We start from the raw sequence: 19,763 nt of genomic DNA on the forward strand, positions 1-19,763 counted from the left end.
AAATGCATGAGGAACAACCCATATGAGCCCGACTTTGATCTGCGAAAAAAAGCCGAAAGTGAACTTGTCTGATGTACATTGAAACAAATTAAAATTCAGAATACTTGTAAAGCATGTTTTAACAGAATTTCAGTTAAATAAAAGAAACATGTTTGAATAAGTCGAGAACTATGCAATAGAGCAAATGGAGTCAAATTTGGCATGCAAGGATATTTGAGCCAATCAATCATTTCTATGATGGTTTGAAACCCACATTTGATGTTTTATCTTTTGGTATTTTATCTTAAGTTTTCGTGAAAATTGTGTAAACCAATTTTTACACAAAAGATTAGAACAGCATAAGACTAATGTAAAAAAACAAGAAAACTTGAAGATACAGGACTTGCTCAACATTGTATAGAGTACGGTCATGTTTTCGTTTTCAAAAACACCAACATTTTAGAAAAAGTCTAAGAGTACAACACTAGAATTTGTGCAGAAATGTTTCACATTAATATAAGAGGAAACAACGGCGTTATTAAAAAACAGAAGGATTCAATTAATTTTAAATCAGCCTACAATTCCATTTTAACACAAGTTCAGAACACTTTACAGATAAATGTAAACATAACATCAAAAACAAACAACAGACAACAAACAGTAGTTAGACGAGAGGGAACCCATGCATTTTTTATGAATAACAGATACAAAATAACGATCGGAAAACAGTTTAAGGTTAATTTTTTAAAATAGAGTTTTTTGTTCGAAAAACATCTTTGTCGATTACAAGACAATTTTATTTGGGTGTTAATTGATTGTATAAATGCCATTTAAAAACGTTTCAAGCCAATGACAGCTTTTCTTTTTTATATCGATTGAAAAGGGAATTTTTAAGGGGGAGGTTCAGTTTTCGGGGAATTTATTTTATTATAACTGTTGTCTAAATTGCCGAACCTCAAATCGTGCGGGCTCAATGTGCCTATAAATGTTTTAGGCAATTTTTTCTGACATTATTTTCTATTAAATTAATTAAAAATGATAGAAACTGATAACTTTCATACAACAAAGCTGAAGTTTCATAAAAGTCTTTTGTAATTTTATGGAATAACACAAAAGTTTGCGTTGCCGTATTATGAAGGTAGTTCATCCAAACGAAAACCTTTATCAAATCTGTTTTGAGATCTTCAATTCTCTCTTAAGATGTTAATCAGAGCTTAGATTCAAAGTTTTTTATGATAAACATCATATAATTATTCTATATAACCTGTTATTTTAGAAAAAAAGCATTTTACAAATGGCATTTTACATAATGGAAGCATTCAAAAAAATTTCTCGTATGTCACTTTTTAATCACTATGAAACCTTCATAAAAGCTTCAATTTGTTTCACTTTTTAAGTTCAATTGAATAAGCAACAAAGACCACCAAAGTTATTGTATTGATCTTCTTTAGGGAAGAATGAGGATACTTGATCCCTGGGGATTCTTGATTCCTTCGCTATATCCCAAAACAGGAATGTCTTACAGAAATTTACTAAACAGAACAAATCAACAATACTGTTTTCTCAAAAAATTTCAAAAAATTTTTTTTTTGAGCTCTTGAACATTGCTTAAAAAATTTAACAAAATGTGATTTGAAAGTCTTTTTTTTCACTTTTAAATGTTTCTCACATGAAAAATTTATCATTAAAATATTTATTTCAAATTGGAAATCGTTAGAGTATAGTATGACTTTATAATGCCATATTTTCAATTTTTTTAAGTAGAAGGTTTCCAAAATGTATGTTATGGGTAAAGTTGATCCATAGAGTCCAAAAAAAATATTTTTCTTCTGAATGGATCGTGATCATTAGTTATCATGAAATTACTGATATCTGTCCAATAACTTATGTTTATCCAGTAGTTACCTGTTAAACAGGACTAAAAATACTATATTTATCTAAATACTCGAAAATTGCGCCTTAAAGTATGCAATGACTCTAGGGTAATAGACAAACTTTTAGAATTATCTTTGTCTGATACTTACAATCTGTGAAATGGCGACTAAAATGGCGAAAAAAAAAGTTAATGGACCTTTAATCTTCGAATTTTACTCAATTTTTGCCTAGGGCAGGCATGTCAAACAGCGGAGTTCGCGGGCCGCATGCGGTCCGTGGCCTAGGTCAATACGGCCCGCGTAGCCCCGTCTTAAATTGTCACAAAAAAATACCACTGATTTTTATGTAAAATATTACTGCAAAAAAACTAAAGCTGAATGTACCGATTTAATTGATTTTGGCTGCGGTCCTCTACGTCACAGAAAATTTTCAATGCGGCCCGCACACCTAAACGAGTTTGACATGCCTGGCCTAGGGTAAGGGTACCCAGAATCAAGGATCAAGACTCCTTAAGTAAAGGATCAAGTCTCTTTTAAATTAAAAATATCACAATTTTTTTAGTCTCACGAAAATTTTTCTAGTTTATCTACGAGTTCATGTATCGTTCTAACTTTTGGAGCATATAAACTCCAAATTACATGCTGTCAGAAAATGGAAAAGAAGACAATTTGTTAAATTATCCCATAAAGATATGACGAAAATAAGAAAAGAGATTTAGTATCCTCATTCTCTAAATTCATGAAATACTTTCTTGCCTTATGTTGAACGCGTATCACCTTCAAAATACATTGATTAGATATGTTGTCTTGTAAGCCATTTCGTCAAACGGCCGTAGGCGCATTCAGGAACACTTTCCCCTGTTGTTTCTATGAATATTTGGTGCTACTGCCAATGGTTGCTTTTCTTTCTTATAATCGATTAAAAAGGGAATTTTTTTGTTCTAGGTTTTTTGTTGTAGACGTCTATTTGAATAAAAAGTTTTTTAAAGTAATCAAAAGTTCTTTACAAATTTAATGACGGTTTTGTGCTACACCTAAAAGTGCATCTTTTCTTGATACAAATTTTATTATTGGCTACGAAGGTAATATATGAAGTAAGAAAATAATATTTGAATTGAGCAATTTGGTTTCAATCGCTATACGATAAACAATTATCTAATTGGCAAAAGACGATTGACTGCGAAGGTAAAAAAAAGGAAAAAAGGAATGCAAATATGAACTTATTAACTTGACTTTGGTCATACATTGTCTTAACAAATTCTATTATTTTTCAACCATAAAAACAGTAATCAAACCGAGCTTGTCCAAGCAAATTCCATCAACTGAGAACCGTGACTGTGCGAATCTCTAGGGTTTCCGTTAGCCATAAGATTTCGTAGCTAACTTGTGGGCAGTTTTTAATATTCATTCACACACAGCTCCGTTGTTTGAAAACCAAACATAAAAACGAAACATGAAACCACACAGCTACAACAACAAGTGTTTGATGATTAAATTTATTTAAATTCAACTCAGCTGAATTCTATCGCGTTCCCCCAAATCTTATCCACATGGTTGACGACCTTCAGATTTCGGTGAATTGCCCCTCCAGTGCCAAGAACATGCTACGTCATTCTCAATCATATTTTTAAGCTCCAAAAGTAAATGGCGGAGGCTTGTTCACTATTCCGGAAAGATCTTGAGGTAGTCCAAATTCTGCATAAAGCTTAGAAACGTAATTTGAATACAATATTTGGAACTTTGGAAGACCATTGGGTAGTAGTCTAGCATTAAGCCAACTTTTCACGTCAAAGCTCATTTGCGAAATTTGATCCCTTGAAGGAGCGAGGAGCCTCCGAATTGGGAAATATCCTCACAACCGCAGGAATAACAAATGACAGTTTGAAGAAACCACAAAGGCAGAGGTTAGGAAATATTAGAAGTTACAACTTGATTTAATCTTCTAATTCTTTTAGGATTATTCAAAGGAACCTTAGAGAAGTTGTTTTTTTTTTTCAACCCAACTCATGCAAAGCCATTGATCTCTGTGAGCCGATTAGTGTTTTGCTTTGTTTTACATTTCAACATATTTAGGGGGGTTGCCCACCCACTTCTGTCGGTCATAAAATTTCCCCTCGAACGCCGAAGAAAAAAACCGGCTCTTGGGAAGATTGTTGTTCCATTGAACCTCTCTTCGCGTCATCGTCAAGCAAAAGACCCAAAGCCTGAATTGCGCACAGTTCTGCACGGTTCTGCGCGACTTCTTTGCTGCCACCAAACCAGTTTTCTTGCGCCAGAAACCGTCACGTGTCCGCGATATTTTTGCCTTTACGGGCTGGGCGCGCAGAAGTTGTCCCTGCCTTCGTCTGTCTCTCGGTTTCTGGTGTATCATATGGGCTCCAAACCAAACCCAAACAAAGTCAACTCCCAGGCCCCAGTCAGCTAGTCAATCAGTCAGTCAGGCCGTCGTCATTGAGTAGGTATACGACGATCTATAAAACACACATTCAGGAGAAAAGAAAAAAGATGGAGGCCGTGTGTGTGTTTTAGTTTTCCTGGAGCATTCCTACATAGGAACAGCCCTTCTTTTGCATAAACCTCTTTTGAATGTTAGGATGGACTCACTGGAAAATGGAACGACCTATATCGAATGGCGAAGGAAAAGTCGGTCAGATTAGGGCACGATCCAGGCATAGTCCTCCTAGGCTGCTGAATATGTTTGAATAATCTATGGAAATTACTAAAAGTAAAACAGAAACTGAACATGCATGTCAAACGAAGAAGGATAACCGGAATTATCCCAGTTTTAAATTTCCTAAAGAGGAAGGGAAGTTTTCCAGAGTAATCAAACTTTTAAGTGAGGAAACCCATGATTGAAAATGTATACAACAAGTTGAAAAAGTGGATTATTTCAACAAGAGTCGTAAATTTATAAATTTATCCAACAAGGTTTGTCGAGTTGGATAATCACGTCGAGTTCTGAATAAATCAAGTTTTGCAACGAATTGTATACACAATTTTATGCAAATTTTAAACATTCCTTTGAAAATAATTATTTATAGTGTTCTCAGTTAATCTAGGCGAAACTTAGTACCAAAAAAAACTTAATGTGTATATGGACATCTAAATTTAAGTTGGTTACATGTGCCTTCAATATACACATTTTCCTTGGAGCCAAGAATCTAAGAACTGATTTTGACTTTTTAGATTCAAAGGTAAATTTTTGTATCAGGTGAAAAATCGTTTCAGCATTCCTGTATATCACCTGGTGAAACGAAACATAAGATGAAAGACTATATCCAGCTTAAAGTATGAAAAATAACACCAAAACGAGTTGTTACTGACAAATTCTCACCTAAGATTCAAATTCAGGGTGCCCAATACGTCCCAAATCCAGTTATCAAAAAGTAGGCTCAAAAATTTCAGTTTTTATTTAAGGCCCTCAGAGCCAAAGGGGTATAAATGATAAAATGGTCGATTTTGAGTTAATGGTGCCAAACGATTCTTTATGTTTCAAACTATATTTGGTGATTTTTTCAGATTTTTCGAATTTAATTTAAATATTTTTATGTTCGAGAGCAAAAAAATATTTCAAAAAATCAATCGAAAATGGCCAAATACTTAAACTTAAAAGCGTGTTTTCTCGAAAAAAAAACCCCTTTGGCTCGAAAGTCTCATATAACGTCAGATAACACGGTTTTACTTCCTTTTTCCGAAAACGTTTGCCCAGAATGAAAAACCACAAAAATTTCAAGCTCCCGAAAGAACTATTTCCCAATTTTTTTGTTCAGAAAAAAATTCTCCAGAGAGATCCATTCCCCAGAACTTTTCCTTAAGATAAAACCAATTTCTCTGAAATATTATCACCGAAAGTACCGTACCCAGAAAATTTAATAAATTTATCCTAACTGGAATTCGAAAAATAATGGACTTGTTTCCAAAAAAGGGGTTTCAAAATATTATTCAATTCTAAAAAAAAAATTGTTTAAATTTGTTAAAATATTGTATTGAAAGTAGAACCTGAGCAGATTCCTATGGCAAAATTATTCCAAGTTATGATAATATGCCCTGAAATTAAAAGTTGGTTTCATTTTCCCGAATAAAGTGGTAAAATGCCAAAATTTTGGTCTCACTTTTCATACATGCATGGTTACCTGAACCAATCATGTCAAGTCAAGTGCTGGTTTCACTGAAACCTTAATCTTAAATAATCTTAGCCAACAACATTTCAAAACGAGTTTTGAAGGCGTATTGATACTACTTTTAGGTATAATTCACAGTCAAAATTTAACATCGTTGTGATATCACATCCTTTTTTAAAGTGATGGTCAAACCAGGGTGGGTTTTTGAATTTAAAAATCAGTGAACAATAATAACACTATGATAAACGCTCCTCAATGAAAAAAAATTAATTTTTGGAAACCATTTTGTTACTTAAAACCATCATTCAAATTTGAAAAAAATGATCACATGTTTTTTTTTGTTTTTTAAATTACTTACAAAAGGATTTTTAACCAATAAAAATTAAAAAAAATAAACAAACTAAAAGTTTCAAATCAATATTTATTTTTGGTAATTTATTTAAAATTATTCGAAGTAAAATTATCTCATTCTAACATAAAAAACTTGCTCAATGTATTTCAAGAACACCATAAAGTGAACATGAAATTATTATAAAAATTGAAATTTCGTACAAACTAGAATTAAAACTAAATGCAGATAATTCAGTGCACAAAGAATTGAATCAAGGTGAACAAGTTTCATCAGAAATAAAAAGATTTTTTATCAAAATTTTCTTATTCAAAAAATTATCCTACGTTTGATTCTTATTTGCAGCAGTCAAAGACTTAAATAAATAAAAATAAACTTTAAATATCAAATAATAAATTGATCAATTTTGAATGAAATCGATCTTTGATAACTGATCAACTAAACATTCTGCATGTTAAACAAATACATATTTTGAATCTAATCACTTTTCTATATGTTTCAGTTTCTGAAATAAAACGCTTTGAAAAAATAAAGTTCTACAAGTTCAAAGAAATTTTAAAAGGTGAGATAAAAACTATGTATTTCTGACATCATGCAAGAAAATCTTTTTGAATATTTGACAACTCATTTCATAACTATGTTGAAGATACAAAACGATTTGACTTGTGCTTTGAGAAATTTCAAAGATTCCATTTGGTTAGAATATTCAATATATATTAGAATATTCGTATTATGCAGAATTTGGAAAAATGGTCATAAACTGAAAACATGAAATACCTAACTATTTTCTCAGAAATCAAAATAACTCACGGTATTCGGGAAACTTGATCATTGAGTTAAAGCCTTAATTTTTGAAATCCTCGTAATGTTCTCAAATTTATTTAATAAATGTTAACCTATTTTCAAAAGTTATCTAAAAAATGAGCTGATAGGAATAGGAAAATGTGAATTTTATTGCCTTGTTCAATCGATTTCAGACTGATAAGAAAAACGATTTTTCTATTCTTTGAGTGTTCAGTGATCGAAGTCAGAGTTGATTTGTTTTTTCATAATAAATTCTTACTGATATAAAAATAAAATGCAAATAAAATTCATTTTTGGAAATTATAATAATTCAATTCAATATTTTAAATAAATCATATTCATTCAAATCATCATTAAAACTAATATCGAAAAAAAAACTCTACATTTCTTAAATTTAAATTTAAATTTAATGAGCAATAAATAATGCCAAAATAAGTTTTAAACATTGAAAGTACAAAGAATCCACCAATTTAGAAAACGTTATAGATCAAAAAAAAGCTTTAAAGTTGCTATTTTCTTCGAATAATTTTTCTCACTTTCCATAAATGAATTTCAAAATTAAGATCGATTCGAAAAAAAATTAAAAAATAGAAATAATTAAAACTTATTTATATTTTGAAGCGCTGGTTTATCATAATTCTAATTTTCTAAAATTAAGATTTTTTGAAGAAAAATCTGAATATTTAAAAACAAAAATTTCATCTCGTTTTTCAAACTCAAAAATTTGGAATTGCAAAGCAGACTTTGAAAAATTAATTTTAAATCAACGCTGGATGTGAATAAAAAATATTATTATTTTACCACTTGAGATTTTTTTTTCTTTTTTATTAATTTTATTGAACTTTTATAAATTGTGAAACTTATTTTTTGAAGAATGGTTTTGATTTGCAGAATATGTTTTATGACATACATCTTTAATTCTATTTCTTCAATTAATCGAAGGTAATGTTCGGGTTGCTTCTTCCTTTTGCTCATTCCGTTGGCTGTCTCGAGTATAAAATATCTGTCACATGAATACAACGCTGTCGATACTTTAAATTAGGATTTCATGAATGATTTGTAAAGTTAAAAAAGCTGGTTTATAATTCTGAATACTTTCTCAAAAAAACACCTTTTAAGGGCAAAGTGGGGGTTTTGGAAGACATGATTTATGAGTCCAGACTTAGAGTGCCTTAGAGTGATATGGGATTTAACTCCACCGGAGGCGTACAAATTTCCTGATAAATTTATTAACACTTATTTTAAAACACTTTTCTGAACCCAGTAATTACCCACTACTGTGGTAGTTTCATTTCCTGAAAAATTTGATTTGGAAAATAGCCATGGGGGAGTGAATGATAGCATAATTAAATAGAATTTTATACCAAAGGTCTTCTCGGATGCACATTTACACATAGGGGAGATGAGGGCATAACGAGCACCCGAGGCATAATGAGAACTACGCTTTTCTACGAAAGTGCGTATTTTCTTAAATAAATTTTCATGAGGATTTGTTTCGTACTTCCTATAGTATTAATTTTTTACAAAAAAAGGAATCTCCTTATCATCTTTACAGAGATATTTAAAAAAAAACTAGCTTGGTTCTCAAGTTACGAAAATATTATAATTTTTGAGCACCACGAAATAAGCTCTTATGATCTTAAAACAACCTTGATTTATAATGTACGCACTGCAACATGATGTACACATTGTTTCTCAATTTTTACCATCAAAAAATTTTTTATTTTTCACTTTTATCAATTTTAAAACACGTTTTAACTTAAATTTGTTGACTAGGGGCATATAGAGCACCATATTATCGAGGCATAATGAGCATTTTCTGCCGTAGAATCTAGCAGCGAATTAAAATTGATTTATAGCGCCACACCTTGACTAGTTTTCATCCGACAATTTAGCCTATTGGTAAGGTGTCGGAGAGGTAATCAAAAGACTAGAGTTAGATTTCTGTTCGAGGTGATTTTTTTCCATTCACAATTCATGATCGATTTTTTTATTGTTACATTATACGGCTAGTAGCATCATCCTCCGAACAAAGCACTTAATGTATGAGCGTGCGTGAATTGTTTGTATTCTACAAACAGACTTAGATTTTTTGTTATTGCTTTGTTTGATGAATCTACAACTCACCTGACTTCATCGAATTGAATTCGCTGCTAGATTCCCCGGCAAAAACGCACATCTTGCTCTGATTAATGGTGCTCATACTGCCTCAGGGGGGGTTCTCATTATGCCTCCACAGTGGCTGGTTTTCAGCTTTTGGCAAAATTTTTTAAAATGCATTTTTTAACGTTTTCATCTAGTTTTTCACGTTTCAGCCCGTTAGGGAATAGGCTTTTCAAGTGTCTGAACACGAAACAATAATGTAACCTCCATATTATAGCTATTTTCTATGGTTAAATAACCGTTTTCCTTAAGGTGGCCATTATGCCCCCATCTCCCCTACATACAGTCTAATTTATAATTTGAATGATACATAATTAAACTTGTAACACAAAATTTCGAACTCTCAGAAATAAATCTTTGCATTATTGGTATGTTTTTATTTCTTTATTGCAAAGCTCCTCTTGCTAAATTTAAGACTATTGACCAAAAAAATTGTTTTTAATTTTACACTAAATATCCGTTTCTTAACACCAAGTAAGTTCTGTTGCATATAAATATCAATTATAAAAAGATGATTTTTAGGGAAAAAATGTGCAACTCGTTTCCCAACTCGATTTTATATAATCACTCGTCATATCTCGTGTTGAAAAAATACTTCTTTTCGCATGTTTTTGCTAAAATAATTTTCGTTTGTTTTTTACATAATCTATGAAATTTCATTAAATACCGTTAACTGGGGCAACATGCAACACTTTTCAACTTCAATGGCTTTTAAAATCTTAATGCTTACAGAAAATCATACCTCTTGTACATCAAAAGTTTTAAGTTGATGCGACAGGAAACTGACGTAGTCAGAAAAATTATAGGTTTTACCAGTTATTTTTAAATTTACAAAAACCTGCGATTTTTACTCTAGTAAGAAAAAGGGGTAAGTTGCAACAAACTCTATAATCAAAGAAAATCAAATGAAAACGTTTGAAAATTTATAATTTTTGATACATTTGTGATGCTATTACGCATAAAGCACCAATTGCAGTAATTTTTGGTTTTGTTCGAATTAAATTTTACACTTTTTGTGTCAAAAAATTTTTTAAGAAAAAAGTGTTAATCTACTGCATACATTTAGGGGTAAAAAATACTACAAAATATTCTATAAGCTAAAATCATGAAAATAAATCTTAAGTGGATGAAATTTTAATATTAACAAACGCATAATGCAAAAGAATCATATCCCAGCATACAGAAACGCGATTTATGAGATTTAGTTCTGATTTGAATTTTGTTGCATTTTGCCCCAGAATTATAAAAATTATAAAAATATTTATTTAAAAAAATTTGGTGATTATCCGAAAAATATTTATACACCAACAGTGTTATTATAGGATAATGAAAACAATATAAAGTTTGTAGGTGATATCATTAAGCCAATCCGTCATACTAGGTAAGTTTCTTACGGCATCGAAAAATGTAAAAAATTGTACATCTATTGCTCGATTTTTTTAATTTTTATTAGAATCAACAACTTTAATAAACTCTTTCAAGATGTTACTTTGTTTCCAGTCATTGTAAAAACTACAAATTTTATAGAAAGTTAGTTGGATAGTTGAACTGAATTGAGTGAAACTTTCATAAAAAAAAAAAATATCAGCCGAGAGAGATATGGCAGTTTGTCAAATTTGGGAGAAAATGTGCAGCTTCATGCAATTTCATTATTTTTTAAACGCAATTGTATGTTTGGGCAGACAATTTTCGGAAGAAATCAACAAGTCTTAACTGATGGGAAATGTTCCCGTTCAATTATCATATCTGTCTAGTAATCGCGAAGCGCTAATTTGAAAGCTATTTAGTAAATGTAAATACTGAGTATTTACCATCCTGAACCCTTAATTTACCTTGTATCAGATTATCCTGAAGGAGAATCCAAAACTTCACATATTGACATGATACCTACCAGTATCCTATCCACAACTTGACATTAAAATTGTGTACTCTACGTCAAATGTCACTGGTTCTTCAAATATGTTGTTCAAATATGACAGTTGAAGAAACCTACAAATCTACAGCAATCAATGTTTTTATCAGTTACACCGCATTAAAAAATCTTCGAAATGTGGCTTCTGTTTAACTCTTGCAAAAATATATAAACTTTACCGCTACCGCGCCGCTTTTTCTGAGGCAAACCTAAGGTACGTGCGAATTGCTTTCACGAAGTCACACGCCAGAGGCCTGCCCAACCGAGATGTTTCTTTTTTTTAAAGAACATTACATACATATATCTAGCTATATTATTCCAAGATTGACGTCTGCAATCGTGAGCAAATTATGAATGACTGGCTGGTGTGTTACATAATTAGCCAAACGATCACCCCACGCGACGTCCCACCAGCAGACATTGACGATCATCAAGCTCCTACTGCAGATCCATGTAAAGGAGAGAAAGTCCTCGATCCCCACACGATAAGTAGCGAATAAACTACGGCGCAAATCCTTATCTCCCTTGGGGCGTTATTAGTTCGAAAAAAATGTATCTCGAGCTAACACCCATATTGACTGGGTAGTAAAGCGTCAATCGTAAAATCTTGCCGTGTAACTTAACCGTAATGAGTTCACATAAATATAGGATCGACTAGCATAAGATCATAATGACCCACCGCAAGTCTGTGCAATTGAATAATCCCGATCAATATTTATAATTGTTTGTGTGTGTGTTTTCTTTTCCGTCTTCAATTACAGATTTCCCAGAAATGAACTGCTAGTCTCGTTACGTTCAAGGTTTTGCGGCGACTGAACTGGTGAAATCGACCTACCGAAAGGATCGAACGGAGCCAACTGTTGGATCCAAGCAATGTAAGTTAGATGTTAATGTTTTAGTACTTTTCTAAAAAAAATTCAACTAAACTATAAAAAAATACATAATATCATCAAAAACAAGGTGAACAAAAATGTTTTTCATGGGTTAAACCCTTATCCGTCCCAGAAAATTTTACACAGTACAGTCCCTAGAAAGTCAATTTGACACTCCTGTTTAAAACTGCTATATCTCTCTTGTTTCTCAACCGATTTGAGCAAAATTTACACAAGCCTATATGAAACCGGAAAATCAATATTAAGACTCACTGCAAGATAGTGCTGCCATCTACGACTTGGAACTGAAAATAGTGTGGTTTGGCATCTCTTAAAAACCCCTTTAAAACCTTTGGAATACTGGAAAACGTCTAAAAGTGCAGAGATCTATTCAAATAGCTCGTAAAAGCGTTATTATTAACATTTACATAGTAAGTTTTAAGAAATAATCTTGATTTTTGCAGAAAAACATAAGTGGTACTATTCCTACTTCGCACTTTTTTTTCATAATTTGGTTCTCAACGCCTATTGCTTCATCCGAATAATTAAATCTATTCTTGTTTATCCGTTGAACAATTTAAAGCAAATTTCAGCTATTATTGTTTCGCTCACTGTAGGTTCTTGTGCGCGAAGTATAGCTGTCATCTTCAGCTTTCCTCGACACAAAATAAAATTTGTTTTGAGCATTTCGTTGCTATGATACAGATTTTTTAAAGCATATTTTTGGGATTAATGGGGACTTTGCAATAATGGGAAAATGATGAGTTGTAGCTGAATATTGCCAGAAAAACATGATCGAGTTAGGTTACGGCGTTTCTAAAAATATTTCTAAATTTTGCTCAAATGGGTTAAGGATCAAGTGAAATATAGCGGTTTTAGTCAGGAATGTCAAATTAACACTCCAGAGACTATAACGGGTAACAAATTTTTGACAGATGCGGGTGAAACCCATAAAAAAAACTTGAATAACACAATTACCAGTATTTACTTCTAATACTGCGAATTGTGTTTATAAGCAGGTTTTTTCCAATTTAAAGCTTTCGAGTTAGACTTTATTTTTTCGAAGCCGAAAATACAGCAACATGACTCATACCTTTAAAATAACTCAAAATGCATCCTTGAGATTTTTTCCTCCTTAAATAATAAAATGAGATTTTAAATTAATCCTCTGAGATTTTTTTTGAAATCTAGATTCAAATTCAGCATGATAAACGCAATCATCAGTTTGGATAAGAAGCTCTGAATCACAGGTTACCCACTTTTATTGACTGAATAGCATAAGGAAGAATTATCCTCTATTTTTCTCAAAAATTAATAAGAAGAAGAGAGAAACATAAGTTGAAATTTTCTGAGGCTACAAAAATATTGAGTTTTTTTTTAAACTTTCTAATAAAAGATTTACCCATGTGGTATACATATCTCTACGGGCATTGCTTAGTCCTAATTACGAAGTATGATTTTGAAGAAATTTAACGTCCAGAATTCGAATATGATGTTAGATTTCAACTATGAGCTCAAGTTTTGGTGTTATGGCTGTTCAAATATGAAAAATACGTCAATTTGAAAGAAATTTGCCACTCTTTACTAATAAACAAAAATATACGCATGAAAAATCCGAAACTGGTTTTGAATAAGCAAATTATTCTCTAATGTAAATCGCGTTTTAGATTTGGATAAGACGTTTTAATTTCAGAAATTCTTCTTCCCACGCATGCTCAGGGCATCAAAATAAGTATTTTTATTTGTCACACCAGTCTTATCAATCAGAGCATCGAGGATGGTCCACTGATTTTAGATAGAGTTCAGATCAGGACTTTGTGGGGGCCATTCAAGGGGTTTGATGCGGCAGGAACGGAAAAATCACTTCGTCAGATTGGCCGTATGCTTCGGATCGCTATCCTGCGGTAAAACGAAGCGCTCTTCGAGGCCCGTCTTGATGAGGAATACCTCGAGGTTTTCCCGCAGGATATTGCAATATGACTAAGCTGTCATGAACGTCAATTTTTACTAAATTGCCCACCCCACTCCAAGAAAAGCACCCCCACACCATCACATTACCTCCTCCGTGCTTGATTGTTCCTTGGATATGGCGGTCTGGAGCTCCTCACCCGACTTGCGTTACATATGATCCCGTTTCTTCCGGTTGAATAGCTCGAATTTGGATTCTTCGGCCCACAACAATGTTTTCCAGTACTCGAGCCGCCTATATCAACGTGTTCCTTGACGAACTTGAGCCGCTGATGAAAGGCCTTCTCACTGCGATCTTTCTATGGTACTCCTTTGCATGGATGCGGCGACGGACAGTACAACGCAATACCGAAAATTGGAGCTCTTCCTGTATCTGCCGGATCGTTATTATTGCGTTTTTCTTCACTTCAAGAATGATTTTCTTGTCCGTTCAGGCATCTGTCTTGGGCTTCAGTCCTCTTCCTGGGCGATCCATCTCCGATCCGAACGTTTTCATCTTGTTCATGATTTTTGAAACCGCTGTCTTGCTGATTTCGTAGTGCTTGGCCACTTCCCGGTGCGTTTGACCGTTATTCACATTACGAACAACCAGTTTCCGGATGGACAGAGGAATGGAACTAGAAATTTATGCGTTCTCCATATTTTACAACGTATTCGAATATAGACACATGTTTGAATACTCCAGCCAGAGCCAAGCCAGTTGTTTATGAAACGTCAAAATACACAAATCGAACAAATTCGAGGGGCCTCGCGATGGAAACTTTTAGAAATTATATTGATTTTTGAGTTGGACACTTTATTTTGCCCATTTATTTTGGAATATTAATTGTTTTTTTTTTTCTATCAGAAAAACTTTCTTTTTTTACCAGCGCAACATTAACAAAAATTAAAAAGAACATAATAAACAATATTTTGAAAATGATTACGATGTGTTTTCGGTGACACTTTATTATGCCCCTCACTGTAAGTTCTGGCTGTGGAAGTACGATTAGTGATTAGTGATTAGTGATAAGATAAAAAAAAACTGCTCTTTTTAAGTCTTGTTGTCATCAAGATAACATCTTATCCTTATTCCTATCCGAGGTCTGACCAAACATATGGTTGTTTGTGTCATTATCATTGTCTTCTAATAACGATTTGAAGTTAAAAATACAAATTGAATTTTTAAGCTTATCAAATCGATTTTAATTATGCCATTTGTCGAATTGTGTTCAATTTCTAAAATGCATGAAAAACCTTGCCTATTTAATTGAAATTATTGCAATGTTATGCTTTCCCTAATATTATAATTTTATAACAAAACTTCGTGCTTACTTTATAATGCCAAATACAGAATTTGAATGCACGTGAAGACATACTTAGGCAGAAACTGCGGCACTCATGCATACATATGTACATAAAAATATCACGGCCTAATTTCTTTTAATCTCAAAAATACAACATACATACATACATAAAAATACCACCGACTAATTTCTTTTAATCTCAAGTATATTTTTTTCGAATACATATTCAAAAAATAACTAAATTGGTTCTCGGCGATTTCAGTCAAGAAAAACATTAAGACGATTCTTATTTATTCATCCAACGTTTCGGCATTTATTATGCCTTTTGCAAGGAGTCTATTAATGTGACATAATAAATAATGTGTTTAAAAAGGTGTAACAATAAAGGGGAGAGTGAGGATACTTGATCCCTGGGGATACTTGATTCCTACGCTATATCTCGAAACCGGTATGTATTTCAAATATCGAATGTTCTAGAAAAATGTGCCAAATAAAATAAAACAACAATGCTGTTATCTCAACAAGTTTAAAAATATTATTTTTCGAGTTACTGAACTTTGTTTGAAAAATTTAACACAATGTGATTGTTCAGTCCGACAAGCGGACTGAGAATGGACGCGAGAGTGCCGCACTGAGAGAGCAAAACGGTTTCTCTCACTGAAAGCGAGATGTTTGCGCCTGGAATGTTCTAGGCGGATCCATCTGGCGCGAGCACGTGTTTGTGTGCTTGCTCGTCAGCCTATTTAAGGGCGCATTCTTTGATGCGCCGGGAGTCAGTCGATAACAAACCACCAAGCCGTCCAGATGGACGAAGTGTAAATAGTGTAAATAGTAGTGTAGAGTGTAGAGAAATGTAGAGAAATAAATTAGTTTATAAGCCGAACTAAGTGCCTTCTTCTTCGCTGCTTCGCTCCGACGCCTTGCTCCCGGTTCCAGCTGCCACAATCGGCTCTTTCCAGAGCCCTCAATTCAGAAAGAGTTTTGGATCTCGGTCAACCAGGCGACCGAGATCCCCCCGAGCCTTGGGGGGAGCGTCATGAGGACCTGCCTCCACTGATGGGACAATCATGCGTGGTTGTCTCTTCAGGTCCAATCCCACGAGGGGAGCGGACCATCAGTGGTAGTTTTCCCGAGCGCTTACATTGTCCCGGCCTTGGCCCCCAGGCAGACAGTCTGCGGACCTGCCTCCACAGTTTGGCAACCACCAGGGGTTGTCAAAGCCCAATCCCAGAAGGGGAAAGGGCAAGCAGTGGTAGTTTTGCCAAGCGCCGCACCCACAGTCCACCAATGGCTTTTCATGGCCACAACAGTGATTTAAAGATCTTTTTTTATCACTTTAATATGTTTCTCACATGAAAAAATTATAATAAAAAAATTTATTCCAATATGTCAATCGTTAGAGTAGAATATGAACTTCATAATGCCATTTTTTCAAAGCCATAGTATACTCTAAATTATTTAAGATCAATTTTTTTGATCCCTAGAGTCCTAAAACATATATTTTTCGTCTGAATGGATCGTAATCATTTGTGATCTTGAAATTTCTAATATCTGTTCAATAACTTATGTTTATCCAGTAATTACCTGTTAAAAAGGAATAAAAATTCTGTATTTATTTAAAAACCAGAATGTTGCGACTTTAAGTATGAATGACTCTAGGTTAGAAGGCAAACTTTTAGAATTCTGTTTGTCTGGTACTTATAAACTGTAAAATGAAAACTAATATGGCACAAACAGGGCCGTAGGAAGAACCGACTCATGGGAGGGGTTTTGGTGACTGATTTTTACCTATGATAGTTTGCCAAACAATGCACGAATACAAAAAAAATATAACAAATAATGTTTGTAACTATATGATTAGTCATTTTTAAGTACTTTGACATTAAAAGTTTTCGTATTATATCGTAACTTAAGAAAATTAGTCCTAAACCTAAAAGGTGAGCTAAATTAGCTTTCATCCATGGAATGTTTGTTGAATTTATTTAATAGTCTGGTAGATCAAGCTTAGTAGATTTGGGCATATTTAAAATAAGCTTTTTTTGGAGAGTCTACCTTTCCTTGAAAAAAATAATTTTATACTCAAATGAAGTCCAATATTCCAAACAATTTTGCAAATTCAAAGATTTTAACCTTTGATGAAAATTAATCAAATTTTCATTAAAAAAAAAGAGATAAAAATTTTCGGATTGGATTTTTTTGATGCAAATTTGAAACAAATTAATGAATTCAGTATGAAATTTGGCTTTAAAAAACTGCAATATCAACACATTGCGAACCAAATACGAGATATCACGATTTTTCGCTTGCCGCTAGTATGCTTCATTAAAAAGCATTATTTAAACGTTAGGAATCTAATAATGAAACCACACTCAACAAAATTTAACACAACACTTTCCGCTACTCAAATATTCATATGAAATTAGTAGAATTTTGTTTATTGGTCTCTGAAATTTAAAATGCCAAATTTTGGATTCCTTCATATGTAAATAATGTTAAACAATACACGATTACGAATACATAGATTTTTTGGGTGAAGATGTTTCTATAACAGCAAATATTTTTCATGAAGAATCAATCCCATAATGAAAATCCTGTGGATGATTTAAATAAAATTTGGGTTTTTTGGATGAAAGAAAAACGCAAAATTTACCTTTCATTTGTGATTTTCAATTGAATTGTTTTTACAAACTAATTTTGTTTAAAAAATGGAAATCAGAAAATTGAATTGACAAGCAATCTTAACACACTAAGGACCGCGAATTCGGCATTCTATATCTCAGAAACCCATGAATTAAATTTTACAAATTCAGCATTTTAAAGTTGTTGCAAATGTTGGACTCAATTTTGTCGAATAATTTTTAACACAAAAATTAAATCAATTCGAGTTATACCAGGAAGTGTTGCACAATGTTGGCAAGCGAAAAAAAACGAGATATCTCGTATTTAGTCTGCAATATGTTAAGTTCTTGATCTCTTGAATTCCTCAATAATGTATGTTGAATGTAAAATTTATTTACAAGCTAAACCTTATCTTGAATTTTAAATCTGCAATATGAATCTGATTTTTGAACCTGAAACTACGCTTTGAAGCTGTCTCCGAATTTCCATACGATTTCTGAAATGTACAAAAAAATACGATTTCCGTATCTTATTCAAGATCAGAATTGTATGAGCCTAATTTTAGAGCCCTCATTCATAAATCAATTTTTCAAAATCTGTTGTTCAGGTTTTATGTAAATTAACTATTTAAAATATTTATTCTTAATCTGTATTGTGAATAAGAATTGAAATATGAATAAACAAAGATCTGAATCTGACTTTTCAATTTTGGTTTGCAATTTTGAAGCTTTAAATTTAATATGAAATGCAAAATCAAATTTGAACCAGAATTTTTCATTTCTTATTTCTTATGATTGTTTTAGTTGAAAATCAAGAATCCTGAACTGGATAGGTAATCCAAAATACAAAAAAGTAATGTAATTTTGGTTATGGGATATATGTAATCAAAATTTAACATGCAGACCTGAATTTCGATGAAAAAGTGAGAAAATTTTTAAAAAGTGTAGCAGAATTTTGGACTTGGGATGGATTTTTGAGGTTTTGGCATTAGTTTAAGTCTAGATTGTTACTATTGATTAACCTTACACTTTTATCATAATTTGGTTCTGAACTCTAAATTTTGAGTGTAGAGTAAAATACCTCGCCTTATGTTTTGGATCCTCATGGGGGGTGTTTAACCCCCAAAACCCCCCCCCGTTCCTACGGCCATGGGCACAAATAGCCAACGAACCTTTTAACATTAGATTTTTCTAGAGTTTGCCTAGGGTCTGGGCACCATGAAATAAGGATCAAGTCTCCTTTAGTAAAGGATCAAGTCTCCTGTAATTTAAAAATAATTTTTTTTTTTTTAATCTCACGGAAAAGCTTCGAGTTCATCCACAAGTTCATGTATCTTTCTAATTTTTTGAAGCATATAAACTTGAAATTATACGCTCTCAGAAAATGCTAAAGACGACGAGTTGCAAAATTTTCCCAGAAAGATATGATGAAAATAAGAAAAAGGGATCAAGTATCCCCATTCCCCCCTATGGTGTACTTACTATTTTTTTGTTTTAATTGTCCAAAAAGTTTTTTGAATCTATTATTTTAACGTTCAAATCGTAAATGTAAGTCCAGTTGCCTGTGGTGTACATCAAAAATATTCAAATTTGAGCTTTCTACTTGCATGCAATCTTACTATTGATCTGATTGAGATGGGTATAAAACTTTGGAAGTTTTGAAAAATGAAAACGGATATAAAAATTATTAAAAGATAATGTTTTCCATCTAGCCGCTACTGATGTTTGTTGTGTTTTGTGTGTTTTTGTTAGTTTATGATGGAGTTGAAAATGCCGGCATAGATGACACTGAGCCCATCAGTATCAGTCTTCTTATT

The 19,763-nt window shown here is 32.7% G+C and overlaps 1 protein-coding gene across 1 annotated transcript in view; it reads left to right on the plus strand.

Annotated features, from left to right (window-relative positions):
• The window catches only part of LOC129749140 (uncharacterized), a 389,660-nt gene that overhangs the window by 198,149 nt on the left and 171,748 nt on the right, over nt 1-19,763 (plus strand). Inside the window, exon 3 of the mRNA XM_055744027.1 lies at nt 11,964-12,077. The gene's annotated coding sequence lies outside the window, so the exon portion shown is untranslated. The remainder of the gene's footprint in view (nt 1-11,963; nt 12,078-19,763) is intronic.

This window comes from Uranotaenia lowii, chromosome 2, assembly GCF_029784155.1.
Source record: "Uranotaenia lowii strain MFRU-FL chromosome 2, ASM2978415v1, whole genome shotgun sequence".
In the NCBI taxonomy this organism is placed as follows: Eukaryota; Metazoa; Arthropoda; class Insecta; order Diptera; family Culicidae; genus Uranotaenia; species Uranotaenia lowii.